Here is a 27376-nt window from a genome sequence, read left to right as displayed (position 1 = left end):
CGCCCCGGCCCGAGAGAACACGCGGGTCCGCCTGTGAGAGACGCGGAGGCCCAGGTCCCCGCCCGCCGGCCTCACTCACCGACACGGGCCCGCGTCCCGGGTGACCGCGCCTCCACCTACACGCCCGCCTCCTCGCCGCGACGCGGGGTGACCATGGGGGTCCCCTCAACGACCGTCCGGGGGAACGGTCCCCGCGGGGCGAGGCCCGGGACGGGGCGGAGCGGCAGGTGCCAGCCCTGACCGCAGGTGACCCCGCTGTGCCTGGGCGAAGCTCACTGGCGTCCCCGCGCGCAGGGCGAGGTCGCGTTCGCCGCCTCAGCACCCTGTCGGCCCGGCCCGGCCCCGGGCCCAGCCCCGGGCCCAGCCCCGGGCCCAGCCCCGGCCCCAGCCCCGGCCCCCGGCCCCCGACCCCGGCAGCGGCGGGCCGGGTCCTCTCCATCCCCGCGCGGCTCCAGCGCGCGAGGCCAGGCCGCGCGAGCCCCGCTAACTGAGCTCAGCGCTGCCCTCGCCCGGAGAGCACACGCCGCCGGGGACGCGCGGCCCGGCCCTGCGCCGGCCTCCTCCGGGCCCGGGCTCCAGCCGTGCAGTGCAGAGGAAGAGGACCGCGCCGAGGGCTGAGCAAGCCGGGGGCGGAAGGCGGCGCTCTGGGGCTCCCGGAAGGCTACGGCGGGGTTCGCTGCACAGCTGTCCAAGCGCCTTTCCGGCGTGGGCGCCCCCTGCTGACCCGCGCAGGAACCCCGGCAGCTCCAGTTCTCACCCGGGGGAGGCTGGGGCCCTCTCCGGGTGCTGCGGTGCACACGGCGCTGGACTCCCGGGTAAGGGCGCCTTTACTATCTAAACAGACCGCCCAGTATCCCCAAGGTCCCCAGCCTCCCGCTCAAACCGAACCATGCAGTCTTAAAGGAAACTGATTGATTGATTGGTAGCTGAGATCGAACTCACGCTTGTGCCGCTGAGCTACATAACCAGCCCCTTAAAGGAAATTTAAAGTGGTGAAAACTGGGCACTAAACCTTCGCTAAGCACTGTGCGGTGCAGATGACTCGCTCTGGACCTCAGTGACAAAGTCCTTGGGACGCAGTAGCTTAGCACAGAAGTTCCCTTCTCACGTGTCCAGGGCCCGTTGCCCGCGGGAGGAACCTGCCCAGATGCAGACACCGAAAGGCCGGGCTGATCCTCAATCTCTGCCCCGGGCCAGCCTCTCGGCCGGCTTCCTATGCCTCCGTCTGTTTCTTCCGCCAGCGTGGCAGTCCCGGGGCTGTTTTAAGGAAAAGACGTTCATTTGGCCTAGGGCTCTGGAGGTCCCGGGGGCAGGGACAGCCCCTGGCAGTGGCCTTGGATGGGCAGAGTCCTGGGAGTGTGCGGTGCGTCACTGTCTCCCTTCCTCTTGTTACACAGCCTACGGGGCCCAGTCATGCGGAGGGGCCCCCACGATGCCCTCGTCCAAGCCTGGTAGCTCCCGAAGGCCCCTTCTGGACCCAGAATGGGCCAAATATTCACCCTCTTGTACCTCAGAGTGGGGAGAAACCCCCAGAGACGCCGAGGCTGAGTAATAAAGAAATCTTTCCCTGAGTGACAACAAAGCAGCCCCTAGTGAATTGGGTGAAATAAGCCTGGCGCAGAGATGAGCAGTGGCCACGGCACTACGTGGAATTCAACATGTCAGATCTTAGCAGCAGAGAGCAGGAAGATAGGTGTGGGGGCCTGGCAGCAGGGGAGGAATGGATCAGTGTGGGGTACGGGGTGCAAAGTTTCAATCATGCAAAATAAGTCCTGGAGATCTACTATAGAGCCTTGGCTTTAGTTAGTACTGGGAAGAGGGAAGGGCAGAGGGGAGCTCTGCTCCACAGGAAGGCCTGTGGCTTAGGGGAGGGGGTGACCTCATGGATGTGAACGCACCCACAAGTGCGTGGTGGTGTGTTCACAACGTTTCAGATATTAGTAACAGAAAGCAGTTTAAAAGACAAGTGCACTGGAAACGGGATGGCTTCTATAGAGGGGAGGACAGAGAGAAGAGAAAAAAGCGAAAGTTTATTAAAATTGCATTTAACCTGTCTAACAACTTCATAAAATCTCTCATAAAACTCATGGTGTGATGAGACTTAACACAGCACTGTTTGGGGGCAGGCATAGGATGTGGCACCTCTTTGGGAATTGGACCTGAAAGCTTCCCTGATGTTGAAGTCTGGTGAATGAGTGAATCTAGTGGGCATTCATTCATTCATTAATTCATTCATAAGAATGTGGACCATGAATAGAGGCCTTCTGCCTAAACGGGCAAGTAATGCAAAGTCCAGGCAGTCATTGAGGATAACTTACAAAGGGTGCATTTAGGGTACAGTGCGTTCAGGGCTGTTGGAAACACAGACCAGAGTATCCAGACAGTGAAGCTTATCCTTCCTGCTAATTTCACTGCTGATAAGGAAATGATGATTTCCTTGGGCCATTGTTTAAACTATCACCCATTGAACATGATCCATGTTTCCTGCCTCCACCTTGCTTATCAGTACACCTCCCCTGGAGCCTGCTCCCAGGGCGGAGGAAGACTTCCTGGGGGAAACAATTCCTTAGCCCCAGACAACTGGATCCAAACAGAAAGAGCTGCGCCCAGCACCCCCTGCACAGGGAATATAATCAGAGGCATCCCATTCCAATTTTTATTTACAGAATAGAAAAAAAAAGCAACATCGGGACAAACTTCACTAATGGATACTTTCTGGAAAACATCTTGAACAAAATGACGATCTCTTTTTCATCCAATTTAAACTGCCTTATCCTGGAGTGAGGTCAGGATGGTTCTATTCCTTAACATGTTAAAGAAAGAAGGGTCTTCTGGTGCCGGGAACCTGCAGTAGGTGAATAATTAGCAAGCTGGTCATTAATACATTCTGAACAGTGCTCTTGTCCTACGTCCCTGAGTTACTCCACTAATTCTTCCCATTGATCTCCTGCTTCTGACCTGACACAGAGTCCCGGAATGCAGGGACTCAGGGAGAGAACAGTCCTGAGGAGACACAAGTGACCTATCCCCCTCTTCTCTTCATATCTTACTCTTTAATAATGACACTGAAATGGCCCTTTGGAAGGGATGATACAGAAGACATTCTCACAGTGAGTTTTTTACCCAAGAAAGATACACACCTGCTTTGGATTCCTTCCTTCCTTCCTTCTTTCCTTCTTCCCTTCCTTTTCTCCTTCCCTTCTTCCCCTCCCTCTCTCGGGTCTTTTTTCTTTCTTCTTCCTTTCCTCCCTCCTCTCCTTTTCCTTTTTAGGTTGGAAATGTAAAAGCCACACTTTTATCAACAGTCCACCTCATGAATATATGTGCAGATTTAGTTTTCAAGTCCAACTAACAGAACTTTTAATCGCTAAGCGTAAACCCTATGCTTGATTGTTTTGATGTCAGGAAAGCATTTAGAATAACTGGAAAGCAGCTCAGGACTTCAGGATAGTTAAGTAAGGGTGTATTTTGTCATGTGCCGTGGGTACAGATTCACACAACATAATTTAGTGTTCAGGACTGTCCTGACAGCTCTTTGGGGTTCTACAGTCCATTCTCTGCTGGTCTCTCCTGACAGGAGGCCAGCTCTCCACAGAGACCCCAGGAGCAGCTCAGAACCCAGGGACCGGCATTCTCTGGAGGATTTCAGTAGCTGGTTGTATGTGTGGTTTGCTTTGCTTTTGGTTACGACCATGCTTTCTTTGCTTCTGTTCAGGGCCCTGACCTAAAACTTGGGCCACTCTACTACTCGGCTAGTGCTTTCTAGTGTCATGAACCTGGCCCTTTACCCACATTTTAATTCATTTTTCCTGCCATTTAGGTCCTTTGTAGTTTTCACCAGTGGCTTCTTGGTCTTTTCATGGGCAATGCTTTTCACAGCTAAGGTTAGTTGATGATCTGCAAATTTATAATTCCCAAAGTTGAATTATAAACTTCTGTCTATTGAACGTTAGGTAGACACTTCCAGATTCCCAAGTAGAAGAAATAGGAGTACAAGCTGGGATATATTTGGATCCAAAGCTGTTCTTTTTCCATGTTAGTCATGAGCCCACCACTCACTTGCTTCCCCTTTCCAGGGCGTGGAGCCCACCCCCCCAAGTTGAAACAGTGGTAGAAGTCCTCTGTGGTGTCCTTAGTACATTTTAACCTGTCCTCTTTCGCCACTTCCCCAGCCCCAGCGAGGGCAGGAAGCCTTATCACCCACAGGAGCCCACAAACTTCCTCTATCAGCCTTATCTAGCTCCTACCTTGTGTAGATTTTCCTTCTTTATGAAGACTTTTAAACTGTTCACACACTCTCAAGCATTTTTCTTTTCCTTGACATTCTCATACTACATCCTTATTTGCACAGCCAAACTATTTTCTTTCTCAACATACTTAATGGGTTGAATGTCATTCCAGACAGCATGGGGCTTAGAGATCTCAATCTTTTGGCCACTGATGGCTTTTAAATTATATTATCTAAGTTTTTGTCTTCCTTGCTGATGATTTTCCAGCTATCCGGTGAATATCCCTTCGAGAAGTTGTCCTTTACTTGAGAACACCATTGTTACGACTTGTATCTAGATGTCCCCACAGAGCCTCATGTGCTCATAGATGGAGTTTAAAAGGTTGCTGGAATAGGGTGTGTGATGCTAGGATTAAGGGTGCACGCTGACTAAATTAGACCATCAGCTGGTTTAGCACAGTTCTGGGTGTGGATAATAAGAAGGTCACTCTGAGTGTGGGTGGCACTACCCAAAGGCAGGGAGCCTGGAAGGGATAAAAGGAAGAAGCAGACTGCTTCTTCTGCCCTGCCATGGACTGTATCTCCTCTGGATGCCCCTCTCACGCCACCCTGCCGTGGAATCAGCTGGTTATGGACTGAAAACTCCACACACTGCAAACTGAAATAATCTTTCCTCCTTTAACTTTGGGTGCCAGGTATTTTTGTCTCAGCATGAGAAAAGTAACTTAAGACAACTATATTCCTGTCACTTGTATCTCAAAGGTGCTGGGTAGGATTCGGTATGTGCGGAATTACTGGGGTTCACTCTTCTATTCATGTCCACACGTGACCTGATATTTTCTTGCATTTTTCTCATACAGTTTAGAATCTTCACTTTAATTTCCTTGCTCCTAGCTGACTAAAGTTTGACCGTCTTTCAGGCAGCTGTGAATGAGTGTGAACGAGTGTGTCAGAGCTGGATGGAGTGGAGAAAGAAATCATTGCTGAACCTCTGGTCTCCTCCAGGACTAGCAGTGTGGAAATGGTGTGTTCCCTCTCCTTTCCCAACACGTCACTTCCCTTAACCCCTATTTATTTCTTCTAAACATTACATTTCCTTAAACAGTAAATATACTGTTACAGAGTTTGCTTTCTTTTTTTGGTTTATACAGCTCCAGATGGCAGAGATTTAACGGTACTTGATCATCAGAGGCCACAGACCCAGTGGACTGAGCTCCATAGGACTGTCCTTCAGATATTCTAGATCTGAGCCAGAAAATGATACAGCTCTGAAGTACTGCCTCCTAATGATATGCATACCTCTAACTCTAAAATCTCATCCAGGAATAACTTTTTTCGTTTGTGAACAGACAGTTTTGGTCCAGACCTTTCCAGCTCAGTTTTAGAGGCAGCACTAAGTACAAAACATTCCTGCCAGGACTTGACTCCTTAGCCTGGGTTCATAACAAAGCCAGGACTCATAAGTAGCCACAGTAGTGAAGTACTCACGCTATATGTCGTGATTGCTCTGGTAAAATGCTTGCTTCCCCCATTGGGTTACTTTCCAGGCCAGTACCATCTCTGTGCTGGAGAATATCCACAGATAGGCTGAAAGCATCATTCCGCTTTTCTAAATACAAGAAGAAAATCTATTTTCCTCACAGATCTTTGCCTTCCTAAAAGTTTTAGCAACACAAAGGCAACGCAACCTTGTGGAAAATTTAGAAAACAGGGAAACACCTTATAATGCTAACGCCCCCACCTGGTACCATCAGTAAAACTGTGGTGATTTTGTCTGCTCTGTGATCGTAACAGGAATGACAGCACAGACTAGATGGCCAGACCGGTGTGCAAAATGCTTTGTATGCATTGTTTCACAGATCCACTCAACAAGCCCTTGTGGTAGCATTATCATGACCATTAGCATGAGCATTCTCATCTTGAGTGGAAGAACTGAGACTCGGGAGAGGTTAAGATAAAAAAATGCCATCATTTTATCACTGACTGCCGGGGTTGCTTGGAACTTGGTTGCAGACGCGTCTTCTTTTTTTCTACTTTCTCTTAGCTGTCTACCTAGTTTTGACAGACTGTCAAGTTCGTGATGTCTGTTTTCTTATATGTGTATTTTTATAATACTGTGAGTTATAAATAGTACACCTACATTTAAAACTGTATGCTTGGCATTGTATGTACATGGAATCTTTTAACTGCAATGTCTAATATCTATATATTTTAAAAATGCAAATATAATGTTACTGAGTTTGTTTTCTTTTTATGGTTCATAGAGTGCTTTCGTTTGGATGATTAAAATGGCTGTCATGAAACCTGGTTTGTAGGAGCCATTGCCAAATTGTTTCCATGCACATGATGATGCCAACATTCACAGCGATTGCTTACGACCTGTCTCTGTTCTCTACAAGCTGGAACAGACTACAGAGAGACTGTAACACATAGATTTATTATCCTTGGCGATCCTGCCAAGAGTCTTTCATTTGATTGTGACTGAGGGTTTGGGCAAGCAGGAGTTGATCTCTGACAGGTAGGTAATTAAGATCTGAGTGACAGGGATAATAAAAAGGGCAGTGTTTGGCCTTGCTTGGGCGCTTGGTGATGTTCTAGTGACTGGAATACCTTTTGGGAGACACCTAGCTACACATTACCACCATAGACAGTTGCTCTTGTTAAACTGGGTTACAATTACCAGTAAGAATATTTGATATCAATCATTTATAATTAATTTGGGTACATGTGCCTCAATTCCATTGTTTTTAATCTAATAACTTTACACATTTTCTGTGTCAGTTTCTTCTGATTAATCATCACACAGGTTTCTTGGTGAAATTACTAGAAGTTATGATCCTCCTTAAATCCAGATTTTTTGGGGAGAGTTATTATTTCTTTAAGATTGGTTTGGGACAGACTTTTCACCAAAATATTCTATTTAAAATATTTTCATGGTATAAAATACTGAGATTCTCATTTCTGTGCCAGAATGGATCTAAGAAAAGTTCCAGTTATAATTGTAACTGAGAGTGAATAAATATTCAAACCTACACCAAAGCCTTACTTGGGAGGATGTATTAAAGAACCTGAAACTTACTGTGGTTATTTAATTTTAACATCTTTATGCCATTACTGATATCTTCATGTCCCAGCTAGAGTAATATGAATATGAGAATAGTTTGATAACCATTCTTTTTCTTTTTCTTTTTGGTACCAGGGATCAAACTCACGATGTTGCACTTGTCCACCAGGCGCTTATGCCACTGGCCTGAATCCTTGGCCCGTGATAACCAATTCTTTCGTAGACTGATGGTCTATGAAATACGGTTTTAGGCGTAGGACATCATCAGTTTCTCTGTCTTTTGTGTTTGTGCAAATATATAGTGACATCCTTGGAGAGATATTAGCTAGCTGCTCAATTAATATTTAAAGTGTTCTTATGTACTTCTAAAACCTGGAAACACAAAACCTTCACACGGGTAGAGAGCTGCTACATGAATAAAGCGTTAGCAGAATCAGAAAGGGGTGAACACATAATGGACCTCTGGAGCCCTCCACTTTCCCTTCCCCACTAGGCCTGCAGTGTATATGGGACCACGAAACACTAAGTGTATTCCTGACACAAATACCAATGATGCTTATGGTAGCAAAAATCCTCAGTGCAAACATCTGCTCCCAGCATCCTGTTGTGGTTTATGCCTAGAGGTCCCCCCAAAGTCTTGAATGGTCACGGCTGGGGCTTTGGAGAAGTGACTGAATCATAGGGCCTGATACTCATCAGTGTTGATTAGTTCACTGGTGAGTTTATAGTTAAACATGCTATATGGGAGGTGGAGCTTAGTAAAGGAGACGGGGCAGTGGGGCGTGGCCTGGGAGGATCTGTCTCCCTCCTCCTCCCTTGATCTCTCTGCTTCCTGCTGCCCTGCCTTGGAACCAGCTGACTTTACAGTGAAACCTCCACAAACTGTGAGCCAAACTAAACCTCTCCTCCTTTAAGTTTGGGTCTTGCGTATTGTATCTTGACAATGAGAAAGTAAGAAACATCCTGTCATCATTTTACATTTGTCAAAAAAGACTTTGCTTCCTTTCTTTGTCCTAATTTCACCAGGTCTATAAAATCTTGATTTCCTGGTAATCCTCTCTGAAGTAGAGGGTTTTCAACAACTTAAAAACTGAGAACCCATGATGGAGAAATTCATCTTTGCTCCATTTCAATTTTCACTTGTGGTGTACACGCTTCAGCTGAAATGAGATGGCTAACCACATATCAAGAATTTATGGCACATTTGGGAATGTGGTACCTGTGTGTTGTATGCTGAGATTTTCCAATTTCTGATTCTGAAATGTATTTTATATGCAAACCTGGAAATAGTATCCAAGGGATAGTTCAGTAACAAAAATCCATTCATTTATTCATTCAGCAAACACTTATTGGCCATCCTTTTAATTCCAGGCATTGGAGTTGGGGAGATGTTGGCCTCTAAATTGTATCTAGCAAATTGAGTCCATGAGCAGCTTCTGATCTGTATATATTTGAAGAGATAATGCTAGTTTTTAAATGTGTGTATGTTTCTTTACCAGTGTCCCTCACTCATCTCAATAATCTAGGTTTTGGCCCTTTTATTTTACATAGCACCATTAATTTGACATCTTGAGAGACTTTGAGGCCACAGGTTTAGGGATCTGCTTGGTAGTCTGCATTAGAATTTGTGGTCATGCCAAATACGAGTTAATGATATCAGTACTGCCCACAATAGTCTAACAGCAAAACAATAGCCACTCGTTTATAAATATTTATACAATATCAGCATTTGTCAAGAAAAAGTATTGTAAAACTTTGTACTTACATGCGGCCATTCAATATTCTCATTGCTCACTAAAAAGAATATAATTTCCAATAAGGTTAGGAATATACCAAGTATTGCTAAGATAAAACTGTTGACATTCATCTTTATGGTGTACACTAGCTGGAATGGATACAAAATATCAACAAGTCACTTGGAGAACAAACAAATTGTATGAAACTTAATCTGCATTAGTGACAGGTATGCTAACCATGATTTGTCATAATTTCAGATTATTTTCAGAAATGAATGTTACTTTTAGGGCTCCCAACCTCCAAGTTCATACATCAGGATTCCAGTAGGACTCACTGGCTTTCTGGGATCACCTGTGCCCATTTCATTCACCCACTGAACACAAAATTCTTATCTGCCTGAATTGAGGCAACTACAAAAGTGCTACTGTTTAATGGGAAAGAAAATCAGAAGACAATGAATATGAGTAGATAATAATAATATAATAATAATAATAATATGAGTAGATAACAATAATAATAATATCACTGATAATAATAATAATAATAATAATAATAATAATAATAATGAGTAGATAACAATAATAATAATATCAGGGATCAACCTACGGTTATCTGTGGATACAGATTATTGTATGGCCCTAGAAAAGTCATGAATATCATTGTAAAACACAGTTTTTGTCCTTCCTTTCCAGTATTCATATTTCTAATGTTTTCTTGCCCTATCTCTAATCAGGACATCAAATTCCTGTGCTGATTAATGTAGTGAAAGTTTATCCTCTTTTACCACCTAATTGTAATATGGGCATTTTCAAGTTTGTATTATCAAGTGTGACATTTGCTTAAGTTTTTGACATGTATCATTTACCAGCAAAAGGACACCTCCCGCAGTTTTTAAATCAGGAATATGTATGGATTTTATTCAGTGCTTTTTCTGAGTCGATTTTTTCAGTGTGAGTATTTTCCTCTTATATGTTATAATAGATTACATAGAAGTGGTTTTGAACCTAAAGACTGATGTGTAACATGCTTATTAGAGAGAGAATGGATTCTGGGTCTCAGCTTTGAGAATGATCTGAGAATGCAGACATTCAGGTGAGCACCACATCTATAAAGAGATCATCCCAAGCACCTGCAAGTTACTTGCATCTCTCTCCACAAGAAAATCTACCAGCTGACTCCCAAAGTCTTAGCGTAGTTTTCCTTTTATGTAAATGGAGTCATGCAGTATGTATCATTTTGTCCCTTATTTGTTGCTCAACACCATGTTGGTATGACATATATCATGTTGTGGCCTACAGGAGTTTTGTTCATTTTTTATCTCTATAGTATTTACTACTCTGTGAATGTACTGAAATGTGTCCCCAGTTAATGCACTGTGTGCAGTTCTGGCCACTATGAGAAAGGTTATAAACTTCTGTGTTCTTTCACAAGCTGCAGGCCAACATTTCTCTTAGGGTCTCTCTAGAATTAGAATCACTGAGTCATGGGTTACACAATGTTCAGCACTGGAGGACCTCGCTGGATAAATTTCAGAGCTGGTTATAGAAATTTAAACACCCTCCAACAGTTGCTTCACATTATTGTCAACAAATTTACAGGTCCGGTGAGTTTGTTGGGGTATTTCCTGGTGGTTTTCATTTTCATTCAATTCCCTGTTGGTTGGTAAGTTTGAGCACCCTGCTTGTATTTTTAGTACATATATTTAAGTTACATGGCACATTCTGGTATCCATATGCAGGTTGTAATAACTACTATAATAAATAAAACGAACACATCTGTCACATCACATAACTGCCTGTTTTGTGGTAAGAGCCCTTCAAATACACCCTCTTAGCAAACTTGATATACAATACCAGTCTGTATCTAGAGTCTTTGATTTAATAACTGTGAGTTTGTGTCCTTGGACCTGGGTCTCCCACCCCAGGACCACTCTTCTGCTTTTTGTTCTGGTGACTCTGACCGTTACTACACCCTACCCACAGGTGACATCACATGGTATTTTTATTTATTTTTAATGCTATTGGTACTCTTTTGATGTACAAAATGATCATATTCAGCATCGGCATTTGTACCCAAAAAGGATATACCCTGATTCTTTTTTTTCCCCTCATTGCCCCTTTTCCTTCAATCTTTCTTCCCTTAAAAAATTTTGTTTCTATTGTTTTCCTTCCATTCTTTTTCATTTTTAAAATCCCTGTTCCACTCCTTTTTTTTCCTCTCCCCCTCCCTGTTCCTCTTCCCACTTGAACATCTTCTTCCTATTTTTTAGTATCTGTCATTCATTTTGGTCCTCATTTACACTTTTGGTTTCTTGTACAAGAGAAGCAATGTGATATTTAAACATGCATGTCTGATTTATTTCACTTAAAATTATGTTCTCAAATTGCATCCATTTACCTAAAATATCTCAAGTTAACCCTTCTTTATAGCAGTGTAATACTCCACTGTAAAAAATCACATCTTTTTTATCCATTCACTAGTTAATGGACACTTGGGTTGTTTCCAGTATTTGGCTATTACACGCTGTGCTACTATAAACACAGATGCACATATATCATCATGGTATGATGCTTTTAATTCTTTTGAGAAGTTACCAAGGAGGGGAATAGCTGGATCAAATGGAACCTCTAGTCCTAGTTTTTTGAGAACTCTCCACACTGATTTCCACAGTGGCTGTACTAGTCTATCCTCCACCAACAGTGGAGAAGACCTCCTTTTTCCCCACAGCACCTCCGCATTTATTATTGGTTGATTTCTTGATTACAGCCATTCTTTCTGGGGTGAGATGGAATCTCAGTGTTTTAATTTGCATCTCTCAAATGACCAGTGATGTTGAATATTTTTTCATGTATACATTTGCTGTTTTTACTTTTGCCTCTGAGACGTGCCTATTCATTTCAGATGCCCATTTTTGGATTGGGTCTTTACATTTGGGGGAGGTATCTGATTTCTTTGAGTTCTTTGTATTTTCCAGATATTAGTCCTTTGTCTGAGGAATAGCTGGTGAAATTTTTCTCCTATTTACACAGTATTTTTATTTCCTTCAGTATAATATCCTCTACATCTGTCCATATTGTTGCAAATGTCCTTGTCTCCTTAAAATACTGGACAGTATCCCATTTTCTGTCTGTTTTGGCTGGTACCTGGATGTCCACTCAAAACCTCATGCACTAATAGGTTGGGCTTTTTGGAGGAGGCTGGATCTAGGGTGTGGGAATGTGGATTCAGGGTGCAATGCTAGGGTTAAGGGTGTGTGATACTAAATCAGTCTGCTGATTAGAATCAGTATAGTTCTGGGTGTGCATAACGAAAGCTCCACCTTGGCTGTGGGTGGCACCAATGCCAATTCTATCTAGCCTGGATAGAATATAAAGGAAGAGAGAAATCAGTCTACTGCAGCTATTTGCTGCTTTGCTGATCTCTTGCCTGCCCTGCCAGGGACCGTTTCTCTTCTGTGATGCCCCTTGCCATGCTACCCTGCCTTGGAGCCAACAGACTATGTATCAAAACCTCTATAGACTGTGAGCTGAAGTAAACCTTTCCTCCTTTAATTTTGGGTGTTGGGTATTTTGTCTCAGCAATGAGAAAAGTTACCAAGACACCATCTGGATCACAGTTTATTCACTCATACATTCATGGGTGTTTCCGTACGTGGCCTGTGGGGGATGGTACTGCAGTGAACATGGGCACAGATATGCCTGCGTGGTACTGATGTCACTTTTGGGCAGGGGTAAGCACCATGGCTAGGTCATTTGATATTTCTACCGGTACAAGTCTTTTGCTGGTGTAAAGTGTGGAAACAATTTTCTTTCTGTGGTGTACTTTTGTTTTCTCTTCTCTATTAATAATGTCTTTTGATGAATCACAATTCTTTCTTTTTATTTTAAAAAGCAAAACAGAAAAAAGAATAGAAATGATAAAGAATTGCAAAAAAATAGTAGGAAATTAACATTAGTTAATATGTTACCTATTGTTATTTTAGAAGTAGTTGTTCAGGTTACAAGATTTAGGCATAAAAATGATCAAATAATCCAACAATGACAGGACAAACTGTTCTGATGAACTAATAGAGATTCATAGTACAGTTATATATTTTGCATACATATACATTTACATATGTATACCTGCATACATTTAATCTTTTCCTTTCTTCCTTTTCTCCTTTCCCCTATCCCAGTTTCTATTTCCTTTTGAGAACTTTCTTTCCCTTTGATGAATCATAATTGTTAAGTTTCATTTAGATTTGCTTTTTGGAATAGTGTTTTTCCAGTTAAGGAAATTATTACTACAAGATCATGAAGACACATTCCTAACTTACTGTGTAGGAGCTTTCTGTGGTTGTTTTCAATTTAGATCTGCAGCCTTTCTGGAACAGATTTCCTGCACGTGTCTCCCACGAAGCATGTGGAGATGAAGTCCAGCCTGCGCGGCCGTGATTACTGACACAGCATCTGTCCCTACTACTGTCCAGTTTCATGATGGCCAGCAGAGACAATCACCATATGCAAGTGTCTCTTTCTAATCTGTTCTATTCTACTGTAATGCCATGCTGTTTTAGATTATAAAGTTTGAATAAGTCTTCAAAATAAAGAAAGATTGTTTTCGTATTTTTTGAGATTGTCTTAGTATGAAAAACCTTTATATTTTGGAATCAGTTTGACTTGTTAAAACATTTTTTGGAGTAGTTTGAGGCTTTGTCTATTCACACTCCCTCCTCAGTGTCCTGGAAAGTGCTGGTATTTTTGTTATATCCATAGTTTGGCCATTTGCAGAACGTCAGATAGTTGGAATTGTATCATATATAATTTTTTGAATTTGGTTTCTTTTATCAAGTAATATTCATTTAGAATCCTTCACTTTTTATGGCTTGATAGCTCATTTCTTTATTAATGATTAATATTCCCCTGGCAGGATATGCTCATTTATTTATCCATTTACCTATGGATGGATATCTTGGATATTTGCACATGTTGATAACTATTAATAAAGTCCTTGTAAACAGCTATGTGCAGGTTTTTCTGTGGGCATAGGTTGTAAGCTCATTTGGATAGACACAAAGGAACATGATGGTTGGGTCACATGGTAAGGATATGTTTAGCTTTGCAAGAAACTGCTAAACTGGCTTCCAAAGCCACTGTGCCATCTTGGAATCCCACCAGCAGTAAGGGCTCCTGCTGATCCATATCCTCGCCAGTGTTTAATATTGTCGGTGTTATTCTGTTAGGTGAGCGGTAGTCTCTCTCTCACTGTATGTGTGTATGTATGTGTGTATTTTTATTACCACATTTGCAGAATTCATTGTTTAAATTTGTAATTCCATAATGACATATGTTGACCATTTTTTCAGGTGTTGATTTTCCACTTGCATATCTTTTTAGTGAGATATCTATTTGGGTATTTGTTGATTTTAAAATCAAGCTGTTCATTGTCACAGAGTTTTAAGAGTTCTTTGTGTATTTTGGATAACAGTCTTTCACAGATTTTTTTTGGCAAATATTATCTTATACCTTGTAGTTTTTTCTTGTGACAGTGACTTTCACATAGAAGACATTTTTAACTTTACTGAGGTTATACTTCTACATCCATCAGGATCATACAGATTTTGTCCCCTGCAAGCTTCTGTTACATTTCACATTTAGGTCTGGGACTCATGTTGTCCTTAATTTCTGTGAAGCATGGAAGGTCACCGTGTAGACTCCATGTGTGTACATGCCCAGGTGTTGCAGCGCTGTGTGCTGGAAAGACTACCTTGTCTTCACTTTATTACTTTGACTCCCTAGTACAGGTAAGCAGCCCGTATTCATGGTGTATTTCCGGGCTCTCCAGTTTGACCCATTAATCTGTCTGCCTGTTCTTCTGCTGCTCTCCTCCTGTCTTCATCATTGTGACTCTCTAACCAGTCATGAGCTTCAGTGGTTCCAGTCCTTTGAATTCATTCTTTTTCTTCAATATCATGTTGACTATTCTGGGACTTTTGACTGTCCATATGCACTTTACAACTGATATTTATAGAATAATTTGTCAAGATTTTGATTGGGATTGTATTGACTCTATAGATCAAGTGAAAAGAACTAATATCTTGCCAATGAATTTCCCTGTTTATGAACATAAAACATCTTACTCTTTTTAGTTTTTTGACTTTTTTAAACTAGAATTTGTGTCTTTTGTAAGACATGAACATTTCTTACATTTTTGTTAGCTTTATATCTAAGTATTACATTATTCTGGGTGCTATTTTTTTTTTTTATACTGGAGATTGAACTCACAACCATGCACTTACTTGCAAGGTAGGTGCTTATGCTTCTGAGCTAAGTTCCCGGCCTGGATGCTATTTTAGATGACAACTGTTTTTCCTGGTGTTGACTGTTGGTACACAGGAAACCAGTTAACTTTTGTCTGTAAACTTTGCATTATCCACCATTGCTATGATTATTTATGTGCTCCCGGAATTGTATTTTATGATTCTTCCAAAAACTCTATGTAGACAAATACGTAGCATGCAAACAAAGATAGCTTTATTTTTTCCTTTTCGATCTTTATACTATTCATTTAATTTTCCTTTCTTACTGTAGTACTTAGGGCATCTGGTCTGATGCTGAGAAGGCTCACTGAGCAGGAATACACTTGCCTCACTCTCGATCATGCTGTCTTACAGGTACTTTTTACACAAAGATATGATCGCTAGCCTGTCCATAGGAGAGAGCACACTGGTTGATTAAAATGCTCAGGCAGTCTTGCATGCTGCAAGGTTATGTTGTAAAATTATGTTGAAGATTTGTTGCACTTGATGGAATTTCATTGAGGAATTTTGCATTTATGTTCCTGAATAAAACTAATCTATGGTTTATTTCAGATCATCTTCTTAGAATTAGTGTAATAATAGCCTCATAAAGTAAATTAAGTACTCTCTCATTCTATGTGCTTGAAGATACTACAAGAAATTGGTATAATATTTCCTTAAATATTTGGTATAATTCACGCACTGGTCATTGCCTAGTGATTTCTGTTTTAAAGATTTTAAGTTGTTGATTTGATATCTTTAATACTTATAGGTCTATTCAGGTTATATATCTTATTTTTAAACAAAAGTTGCTTGCTGAGATTTGATTGGCATTGCAGTGAATAAAAAGAAACTTGTTTTAACATTGAATTTGAAAATCCATGAAATGGATACATCCCTCTTCTATTTGTTTGGGTTTACTTTAGGTTTTGCTCAATAAAGTTTTTTTTTTTTAAGTTGTTTTTTTTACTTCCATTGCTATCATCTCGGCCTGACTTCCTCGGAATCAGCCCACTACGTACCAGGAGTGTGTGTGAGAGGTGATGGTTGCTTTTTGTCTCCCAGCCTGCACACCTGCAGCTCATGGGAAGGCATGGTTTGTTTCTGGATTCTCTTCCCATTCCCCATGGTGGTTGTTCAATGAAGTTTGGTGTTTTGTGTGTAGACCTCTGACACATTATGCACACCATTCAATGCCTGCCATTTGCCATGTTTTGATGCCATTGTAAGCGTTGTAAAGTTTTAATTTCATGTGTAGAAATGTGTGATGGTGGTACCTTTGTCAAAATGAGTTAACTGTATACACGTGTATTTCTGGGCTGTCTTCTGCTTCCTGGTTTATATGAACGCTATGTTTCAGATGGAGAATGTCCTCCAGGGGCCCCAGGGCCTCAGAGGCTGGGCTCAGGAAACTGAGTGGATCCTGGGGGCAGCAGTAGCTGACGACACCCAGTTGGGGTGGCCCCTGATCTGCTTGCTTGTGTTTGAAGTGAGCACCATGTGGCACCTGCTCTCTCTCTCTCTCTCTCTCTCTCTCTATATATATATATATATATATATATATATATATATACATATATATATACATATATATATATATATACATATATATATATACATATATACATATATATATATGTATATATATTTGGTACTGAGGATTAAACTCATACCTTGCACTTGCCAGGCAGTCACTTATGCCACTGAGCTCAATCCCCAGCCTCTAAATAGATATTTATATTGATATATAACGCATATATTATCACATAAATACATGTTTATGGAGTTTATAACATTATATTATAGTATAATTATATTATGTAATGTATAATCTAATATAATATACAAAGGAAATATACATATTCCTGTGTATATATTTATGGAGGTTATCATATAATATATAATATATAAATACATTTGGCCTACATTCCATTTGATTCCTTTTATTGCCTTTCAGATGGACTATCCTATTTTAACTCCTTATCAAGAGTTATACACATTTTCTTTTTGTATGTGACTCCTCTAGAGATACAATAATCATCTTGAGGTATCACAGTGGTAATAGTGGTTGATTCTTTAATCTCTACCCATAAAATGTAAAAACCTTCCATCACTTTTACTTCAGCCCATATACTGTTATTGCAAATTTCAGTTTCTTCATATGCTTTTTAAAACTTTTAAATTTTATTTAAAGTTTTTTATTTTTAAAAAGCAAAACAAAAAAGAGTAGAAATAATACAGAATTTAAAAAAACATAACAGTAACAAATTAACACTAGCTAATATATTACATTTGTTATCTTCTATGCTTTTAAATTTATAATGTGTAATTTTAAAATATTGTATAGAGTCAATATTCATTAATATTTGCATGCTTCTGCCAGTTTTGTCGATTTTCATTGCCATGACATAACATTCTAAATAAATTAAACCCCCCAAATAAAATAACATCCATAAAACATTTGTAAAGATTTCCATTTCACACAAGTGAAGTTTGGGCTTTAAAAGTGTTACACAATGAGCATTCTTTTCTCTTTTGGTACCGCTCCCTGAACATGTCCTATGTATTCTTTTTTTGTCCTATATATTCTTAAGGAGTGCATCGCTATTCTTCCTTCCTTTCCATCCGATCCTGTGTCCAGCGCTACACTTATATCCCGCAATGCAGTTAGCAAGCCACATAATTCACCCTCGTGAATGAGGGAGGGTAAAAGTGATGAGACAGTGTCACACTGCAGCCCATAAACATGCAATTACCACTGCCAATTAAGAACACAAAGGGCTTGATCAATGGGCACTAAGTTGCAGGAAAGGAGTAAGAAATCTGCTGTTTTTAGGCGGTGATAGGCAACTGCAGTGTAGTGTGCATTTCACACAGCTAGGAGAAAGTAGAGAATTTTCACCAAAAAGAAAAGATAAATGTTCTAGGAGGTAGCTATATTCAACTTGATGTATATCTATCATACATGAGACACCTACTGAAATTTCACATGGAGTCTTGTCATAGTAATATGTCAGTAGCCCCCAAGCCGCGTGCAATTAAGGGTTTGTGATTGGTTCATCATCTAGGGCTTGGATTGGTGGTGTCAGTGCTGTACCCGCCCGCCTAGGGGTGGAGCCAGGTTATGCTGTCAGGACAGGAGGAAGGTGTGTCTCCCTCTTGCGTATTTCCGCCTTGCTGTTTGCAGCTGCAGTGAACTGCAGCACCCCCCACGCAACCCTGCCTTGTAGCCCACTGAGATGGACTGAAACCTCCAAGAACTGTAAGAAATAAACCTTTTCTTCCTTCATTTTGGGTGTGGGGTATTTTGTCCCAGAAACCAATAAAAACTAAGTCAGTTCTCCTAAATACGTACTGTTTTATGTAAGCTACTGTTTTATGTAAAGCTAAATTACAATTTATTTAAAAAGACTTACGTCCCTGGTATATTGAAAAACACTATAGTGGATTAATATTCCCTCAAGAAAACTAGAAAAACAGGATCCAACACAAAAAGTAATCCTCATGCTGTTGTAAACGCTCATGCTGTTCTCATGAAAACTGATGGAGCAAGCCACAGTACACAGGGACCGAGAGTCTTGGGAGGCAAGGCAGTGGAGAGCGGAGGAGATGTGACTTTCTTTGGTGTTTTTTTTTTTTTGTGGTACCAGGGATTGAACTCAGGCCTCGCACTTGCCAGGCAGGCATTTATGCCATTGAGCTAAATCCCCGGCCCCTCTTTTGCTGTTTCTTATAGGAGGTATCGAGTTTTGCCTGAATAGGGGTTTGCTGATGGAATAGAGGGATAACTGTAACTTTCAGTGCCCTTTCTGGTCTAGAAAGAACAAAATGTAAACAGGAGCAGAGACTCTGAGCAAAGGAGGGTCAAAGAAACGATGCAGTTACATACTGATTTCTCTCCTAAGATTGCCAATCATGAAACAGGCCTGCCAGGGGATTCTCTCACAAACATGTCAGGCTGCCCATTGAAAGTCTTGGAGGATTGTATGCTACCGGAGTGTGTGTGCGTGTATGAATCTTTGTGTGAACTATCATACAGCCTCAGTCTTGGTTTGTCAGCCCAGAGAGGAGCAGGAGAGTTTTCCAGCAGAACAAACCACGAGTTGACGCTGCTATACATTTTCATACACACTTTTTGTTACTCAGTCAATCTACTAGATATTAAAGACAGGACAGGCCATATTAAAAATACTGGAAAAAATATAATCATATTTATAGTTTCAGAAGGGATCTAGTTCATTGACTTCAAACTAATAAGAATTTTAAAGTAACAGTTGCTAATCTGTTCTAGAAAAAATAGAAAACATTGGAGTAGATCAATGAACAAGAGAATTTCACAGATGAATTAGAATCTAAGAGTAGAATCAAATGGAAGGCACAGAATTGAAAGATATAATCAGTGACACGGAGAATTCAGTAAGTTTCACAGCACAGTTTCACTGAGTTTAACTTCACAGCAGACAGCATTTGTGTCTCAGAGCGAAGGGCAACACAATATGTTAAATTTAAGGAGAGAGACAGAGAGACAGAGAGAAAGAGAAAAAATGTTAGAAACATGGAACACAGTGAAAACACCTAACAAGCATACAGTTTGAGTTCTGGAAGAAAGAAAGAAGAGAAAGAAAGTCTTGCAGAAGTCATAGTTGAAGGAACCATGGCCAACAGTTTTCCAAAACTGGTGAAAATTTCAACCCAAATCTTTAATCCTATGGATATGTATACGTGGCAAATTTCCAGTGAGAGGGGCTGGGGATTTAGCTCAGCGGCATAAGCACCTGCCTTGCAAGCAGGCGGTCTTGAGTTCAATCCCCGGTACCGATAAAAAAAGAAAAAAAATTTCCAGTGAGAGAATCATAAAACAAGTCACACCTGGCAATATGATAGGCAGTCTATTGAAAACTCAAGGTAAACAGGAACAGAAAAGTCACAACATTAAAAGGAGCAAAACAATGAACAGAAGCCTTAAGCTGTCAAGGCTAGAAGTCTGCAGGCAGAAGAATCACATTGTTAAGGTAAAATACAGTAACTGTCAGCTTGGTATTCTGTACGTAGCCAAGAATTTTACAGAATGATGACAACACAAGGTTGTTTTGAAACTAACAAGCTGAGATAATTTATTATCAGTATATTTGCGCTAAAGTGAATACTCAGAGGAGCCTCTCAGCTAGCTGGGGAGGAACCCCAGAGTGAAATGATGAAGTTCAAGGAGAAATGGAGAGAAATAAATGGGAGGCATGTGAATACATCTAAACAGTGTGCACCGTCTTACTTTGCTCCGCTGGTCTGTGGAGTCCTTGGACCATATTTCATGACCACTGCCTGGACCTCTCTTTCATTCTCCCCAGCTCCAGCCTTCTTTCCTGACACATTCCCCAAGCAATGGCTCAGTGTTTGAATTGGAGAACTGAGCTTTCTTTGTTCAAAGGTCAGCCCTGTCACTTCCAGTCTAGATATAATTCTAGATCTGTGGATATTTGCTTACACTCTTAATATAAATTACCTACCTAATAGTAATTGGTGTGAAATAACAAAAAAAAGTTCAACAAGTCATCTTGCATACAGGAACCATTCAATAAAATTCAACATTATTATTCTGATCATATTTCTTTGTGTTTAAATACATGAATGGGTGATGTTTCTATCATAATTGATACATCAACTGGAATGGCTTATCTCTTTTTTTGGTACTAGGAATTGATCTCACAATTGCCAAAGTGAGCCCAAGGCCAACCTGAACTGCATAGCGAGACCCTCTCAAAAAGACAAAAAAATATTGTAAAGAAAACTTTTACACTTCTGAATTTGTTTAGATTTCTGTTGGTTAAGAGTCAGCACTATCTCCTTTTGATACCTTTTGTTTGAGAAATGAAATTTCTTTCTCTGGAATGGTTTCCGCCATTCTTACTTACCAGCGAAAGGGAGGGATTCTTCTGTGTTCTTACTGCTAAAGCTCCTGATGTGATGAACTGAGAATAGAAAGATGCACATGTAAATACATAGTATTTGCACAGTCACCCAAGAAATTATTGTCAGAACTTCAGTAATTTTTGACATCTATGCAAAGACTATTTACATTTGAGATAAATTGGGCTGAGATACCAAAATCCCCATTGTAAACCTAAGGTCTCCCCTAGGAAAAAAATCACCCAATGATAAATCCAGTGTTTCTTTATAATAGAGCTAGGAAAACTGTTTTTGGATTAATGTAACTCTTGGATTAAGGGCAACAAAAGGGTATTTTCTAACATACTTGGTGTCATAAGCTCTTAATGAACCTATGAGTGGAAAGATAATGGCACAAACACACATGTGCATACACATATGGAACACTTATCAGCTTTAAGGAGATTTTGCTATTTTCTATAATCTGGATGAATCTAGATGACTTTACACTCCGTGAAATGATCTGGAAACAGAAAAATATTCCACGGTCTTGCACTAATTCTGCAATGAATATATGGTACAGACGTCTGATTGACATACCGTATTTTTGGATATTTATCCAGAGAAGGAATTGTTGGAGCAAATGGTAGTTCTATTTTTAACTTTTTGAAGAACACATATACTTTTTTCATAATGAATACATTCCTTCTATTTGCACCAACATTATATACAGATTTCCTTTTATCTATATCCTCACTAACATTTGTTATAATTTTTATTTTTGATAAAATTCACTATAATCTCATTGTTTTAATTTGCATTTCCCTAATGATTAGTAATGCTAAACATTTTTCATGTGTCTGCTTTCACTGAAAAATGTCTATGTTTTTTGTCCATTTCTTAATCATGTTATTCACTTACTAGTGAGCTACTGATGTTTTTGACACATTTTTGATGTCAGCCATTGTCATATATTTGCAAATGTTTTCTTCCAGTCTGCCAGTTATCAGTTCACTGTTGATTGTTTCCTTTGCTTTTTAAGGGCTTTTTGGTTTATGTATTTTTGCTTTTATTGCTTGAGTCTGGAAGTTATTGTTATTTAAAAAACTAATTTTCCAGAACAACATCAAAAAACCTTTCCAGATATGTTTTCTTCTAGTAGTTTTGCAGGTACTGGCTTACACTGTAGTCTACTTTTCTGACCCATTTTGAGGTGGTTTTTCATGAGGTACAAGACAAGGGTCCGATTTCATTTTTCTGCCTCTCAATATCCAGTTGTCTTACTGTCATTGATTTAAGAGATTGTCCTGACCATCATATTACATGATTTTGGCATTTTTGTCAAAGATCAGTTGATTGTAGATGCACAAGTTTATATTTGGGTTCTCTATTCAGTTTCATCAGTGTACATGTCTGTAAATATGCCAGTACCATCTTACTTAGAATTTTGCAGCATACTAGTAAATTTTGAGATTGAGCAATTTTCAGTCTGATGCTCTCAGCTTTGTTCATTTTACTTAAGATTATATTTTCTATTTCAAGTCTTTTTGGTTCCATACAAATTTTAGAATTTTATTCTACTTCCATGAAAAAAAAGTCATTGGAATGTTGGGTCTATAGCTCATTTGGGGCAGTATGGATATTTTTACAATGTTTAGCCTTCCCAACTATGAATATGGGAGGTCTTTCCATTGATTTATGTCTTCTTCAAATTTTAAAAAATTAATGTTTTATAATTTTTCGTGTACAGACCTGTCAGTTGAGTCATCCTTGCCTTCTTGGGATGAATCCTACTCTATCATGGTGTGTGATCCTAGCATTTTAATGTCTGTGTGCATCAAAGGTATTGTTGGAATGTACTTTTTTGTTTGTTTGATTTTGAGACAGGGTCTTCCTGTATAGTTTAGCCTGCCACTTAACTTGCTATTGTAGCCCAGGCTGGCCTCAAACTTGCATCTATCCTCGTGCCTCAGCCTCAGAGTGCTGTGCTTATCAAGCATCACCACCACGTATGGCTTGGAATTTTCTTTTCTTGTTGTAATTTCCTTGAGTTATTCTTTTCTGGATTTGGTATCAGGGTAGTGCTTGTCACACAACATGAATTTAGAAGTATTCACTGTTCTTTGTTTCTTAAGGAGGAGTTTAAAAATTGATATGAATTCTTTATATGTTTGGTAGAATTAACCAGTCAAACAGTGGGATCAGTGCCTTTTCTACGTGGGAGGTTTTTGAGTATGGATTCCATCTCCTAATTCATGTTGTTGTATTCCGATTTTCTATTTCTTTGTGAATCTTTTTTGGTAGATTATATGTTTCTAATCCTGGTGTGTTCTACTCACTGCTGTAACTGAAGTACTTAGTAGAACAGAGAGAGCCTGATACTTAGATATTCAGTAAATGTTTGCTGAATGAACTAAATATAACTTTGTGCAATAGATGTTACTCAGAAGTGGCTGAGAAAATGGAAGAAGGTGGACTATTTCACCATTCTCTGTAAGTCACAATAGAACTCCATTAGAAATCCTTGTTGAACCCTTCCAAATTTCTCTCAGGCCAATGGCATCCTGATCTTCCTTACTTATGCTGAATTACTTTTAAAATTCCTTCTGTGGTTGTGGATTAACTAGTGGGCAACTTGTGACACCTGGCTGAGCTGAATCAGGTGGTTCTGGGTATGCAAAGCCCACCTGAGAATTGTTGCCAACAGCATAAGGGATACGGAGGGGAAGGTGGTGTGCTGTTGAGTTTCCTGGAGAAGCTTGTCATGCTGGTTTTCCTGATATGAACTTGACTGTTACCATTTTTGGAGGGGCTTGGGTCCTTGCTGTCACTGAGGATGGCTGCAGTGCTTTTCAGGGGAGGTCTGGTCCTTATTTTGAGTATTGTGTCCTGGCTCCAGTGCAGATCCCTCAGCCTGCTGATACAGATCTTTCGCCCTGCTGGTGCAGACAGACTTCCTAGCTCCGCGCCCCCCCCACCGACCTTTGGGCCTTCCCAGTGCAGATCCTTGATACAGACTCGAATGAGACATCATTATGGGCTCTAGGCCTCCAATTGGACGCGTGGAGGACATTGTCATGGACTGTAGGTTTTCAGCTGGACTGTACAGGACATTGCTGTGGGACCCAGGCCTTTGGTTGGATTCTTTGGGTCTCTAGTGTGTGGACAGATTTCCCGCACTCTTTTGCATTTGACTCTTCGGGTGAATATTATAAAATAATCCTATGAATTAAGTGTCCTGTATTAAATCTTTCTACTTGTAAACCCTGACTAAAACACTCCAGTAACTTAAGTCCTGGTTCTTGGTTTGTCAGTATACTGGGAAACATGATTTTATAAGTAAGGTGAGCATTCACTAAACATTTGTCTCATGGTTTTTGGGAATCTAATCATTCTTTGGATCCTGACATTCACTCAGCTGAATAGACTTTTTATATGGTAGAAGTAATTTTAAACAGCTTCAAAGATACAAGAATGAATTCATTGACAGGAGGGATTATACTTTTCACAGATGGTATCATTGACACATTGATTGGCTGGATAAGCAGACATTAAACATACCAGTAAATTCATGAATGATTATCAGCAAGATAATTTACTCACACATATGAATGAGACAAATGGGTATCCTGATAGGATGGTTATAGGATGGTAGACTTCTGAAAGTACAGAAATTTGTTGAACATATAAATATAACCAGATGTATCCCAGAGAACAGTGTATTATACCAATCATTATTTGAGCAGCCTGTAAGAAAAGAATGTCATAGTCAGTTACACAGGACATCACATTTTAAGACAGTCACAAATTAGGTGCTGGGAAGGGCATAGGGGAGTTTAGCTTTTATGTTTTGGAATCACCGGGGTCTCTGTTACTACTCTTGTTCAGCCTTAGAAATTACCAAAAAATGGGAAAGAGTCAAGGTGATAGAAGAAGGTAGTAGCCATACAAGGACTTTGAATCTCTACAAGTAACACATACATGGAATATTCGCTAGAGTAATTAGCAACTTGTAGAGGTGTGGTTGTTGTTGTGTACGTGAAAGTGTCTTATATAGCTTATTTCTGGGCCAGAGCAGAAGGACACAGCTAGGAGCCTCCAACTTACAAGGAGAGAGTAATCTGGTGTCCTATCCCTGCTTCGTTTTGTCTGTTTGGTCTTGTATGAATCAACTTCAAGCCTAGCTCTGTTCTCTGACCCATTCCTGCTGTCCATATCCACCAGCGAATGGGACACTGGTTTTTCTTGGATGACATTTTCACTTTAAATGCTGTGGAGTAGGAGGATGCATTTGCAACCAATAACCCTGAATCCTAAGATTCTGACCCCAGTGATCACAGGCAATTTCTTCCTATACTTTATTTTATAGTCCTGGTTTTAGACCTGTCTCAATGCTCCACTAACTAGGATCTGTGATAAGATGGAACATGTGATGTGTGTGGCTGGGGTAAAGAAATGGGAATAATGACTCAGAAGATCTCCTCACCTGAAACAGTGGAGACCCGTGTCAGGAGCATTGTGCTCTGAGGTGAGTGAGGGCCACAGTCCTGATCTAGATTATTTTTTTGATAACAACCCTTGATCTTATCATCTCATTTTTTAACCCAAGTTTAGATTTACTCTCAAACTCTTCATTGATATACAAAAAACAAGGGAAAGTCACAGTGGCAGGATTTCTGGGCCTCAGTTTATTCTTTTTCACTGGTAGTTGAGATAGAAGAATCAATCAGTGTCTTTGATTTTCAGTGTTTGGAACTTGCAACATCAAATCATTTACCGGCTCAAGTGAAACTCAGTCCTTACCCCAACCATTCTGGTTTCTTCTTCCAATACAATGTAGGTCGATGACATATTACTCAGATTATAATGTGACCACTAGAGAAAATGAGTGGAAATTATTTCTGAAAAACAAGAACAATAAAAATAAACATGCTTTTTTCAGACCAAGCACTTAAAGTCACTGGGAGATCTGTTACTGCTTTTTCTAATTTCTCACAATGAAACATTTCCCTGAACTAAATATTTAAAATGGATCCACTGAAATATTCTTTTGGGCATAGCTAACCATTTGACAATTCTGTTAGATTTTGTTCATATGTACCAATTTTAAATGACTTCGTTAAGAGTCCTAGGTGCAGACAGTAGAGTTTGACAGCTGGCTGGCTCAAAAACAGGGATGTGGGTGAGTTCACAGAATCTTAGGAATGGTGAAGCTTGTTACCAATCTCTGATCCAGATGAAGGAACATGGGACCCGAAATCACTGTTCTTGGCCACCACTCACTCCTGTAGGCCAGAGGGTGAGTTTCTGTTTCTATAACCTCTGTGACAAACACCAGGGCACTATCGCCAGGGCACATCTCCAGCCACCGCGAGGATGAGGCTGTGGTGAGAGGGCAGGCACGCAAGCACCTTCCTGACTGGACTTGCTCTGTGGCCCTGGGATCCCCGAGTGGCCTTGGGTTCTCTTCCTGTGAATTTCCCCACGTTTACCCGAGCAGAGGCTGCGCATTTAAACCAGGACCACTGTTGAACGCACACATAGGAATGAGGGGCACACACAGGAATAAGGGGCAATGGGAAGGATTCTTCCGACAGTACCCTGCCGAATTCCCCGGGCTCTTCTCCTCCTAAGAGCTGGGAGGGAGACTGGCTAGGAGATGGTGGGCTTACCTACCCTGGCACGCCCTACTTGCGCTCCAAACACAGTAGCACCGGCCGCCTGCGGGTCCCCACTTCCGCGTTCCAGAGCCCAGCGATTGGTGGAGCCCCCTGCCTGCGTCCCGGACCGCCCACCCCCTCGTCCCTCGCGCCTCCAACGCCCGGCCTGTGGCCGCGCGCACCGCTCTCCGCTCCCACCCGTGACCCCACGGAAGGCGCACCGTGCCGGGATCCCTGAGCCACGGCTCTTCTGCACCGTGCTGAGCACAGCCCCGCCTCACTCCCCTGGTCCTTGCCCTCATGCCCTCTTGCCCTCTTGCTCTGACACCTGCTCTCCAGGGTCTCCAGGTGCGCACTGCCCAGCTGCATCCTGGATCCCTCCTGCTCTGAGGCTTCCAGCAGCTGGCTGCAGGGCCCCCTCCCTCTTCCCCTGCAGACAGCCACTATAGACCACCCAACTTCTGATCCCTAAACCACCTTAACAGATTCACTTTTAGGATGGAGTGTATTACTTCTGTTTCCCC

The 27376-nt window shown here is 41.0% G+C and overlaps 1 protein-coding gene and 1 long non-coding RNA gene across 2 annotated transcripts in view; both read right to left on the bottom strand.

Moving 5' to 3' along the window:
• The window catches only part of LOC134470984 (eukaryotic translation initiation factor 3 subunit L-like), a 48313-nt gene extending 47882 nt beyond the window's left edge, over positions 1-431 (bottom strand). The window contains 1 exon segment of the mRNA XM_063228183.1: positions 80-431. The gene's annotated coding sequence lies outside the window, so the exon portion shown is untranslated.
• Positions 432-2686: 2255 nt separating this feature from the next.
• Positions 2687-26927, bottom strand: LOC134470985 (uncharacterized). The gene is made up of 7 exons (XR_010040276.1): positions 26869-26927; positions 25996-26093; positions 24796-24939; positions 21219-21275; positions 9058-9177; positions 5717-5837; positions 2687-2845 (listed from the first exon to the last, which is right to left on the bottom strand). It is a non-coding gene; the product is annotated as an uncharacterized LOC134470985 (long non-coding RNA).
• Between the last annotated feature and the right edge of the window lie 449 nt (positions 26928-27376).

This window comes from Cavia porcellus, unplaced genomic scaffold (genome assembly GCF_034190915.1).
Source record: "Cavia porcellus strain 051 isolate PalLab524CR breed Dunkin Hartley unplaced genomic scaffold, mCavPor4.1 scaffold_17, whole genome shotgun sequence".
Lineage (NCBI taxonomy): Eukaryota > Metazoa > Chordata > Mammalia > Rodentia > Caviidae > Cavia > Cavia porcellus.
This window is presented reverse-complemented; position numbering and strand designations above follow the sequence as displayed.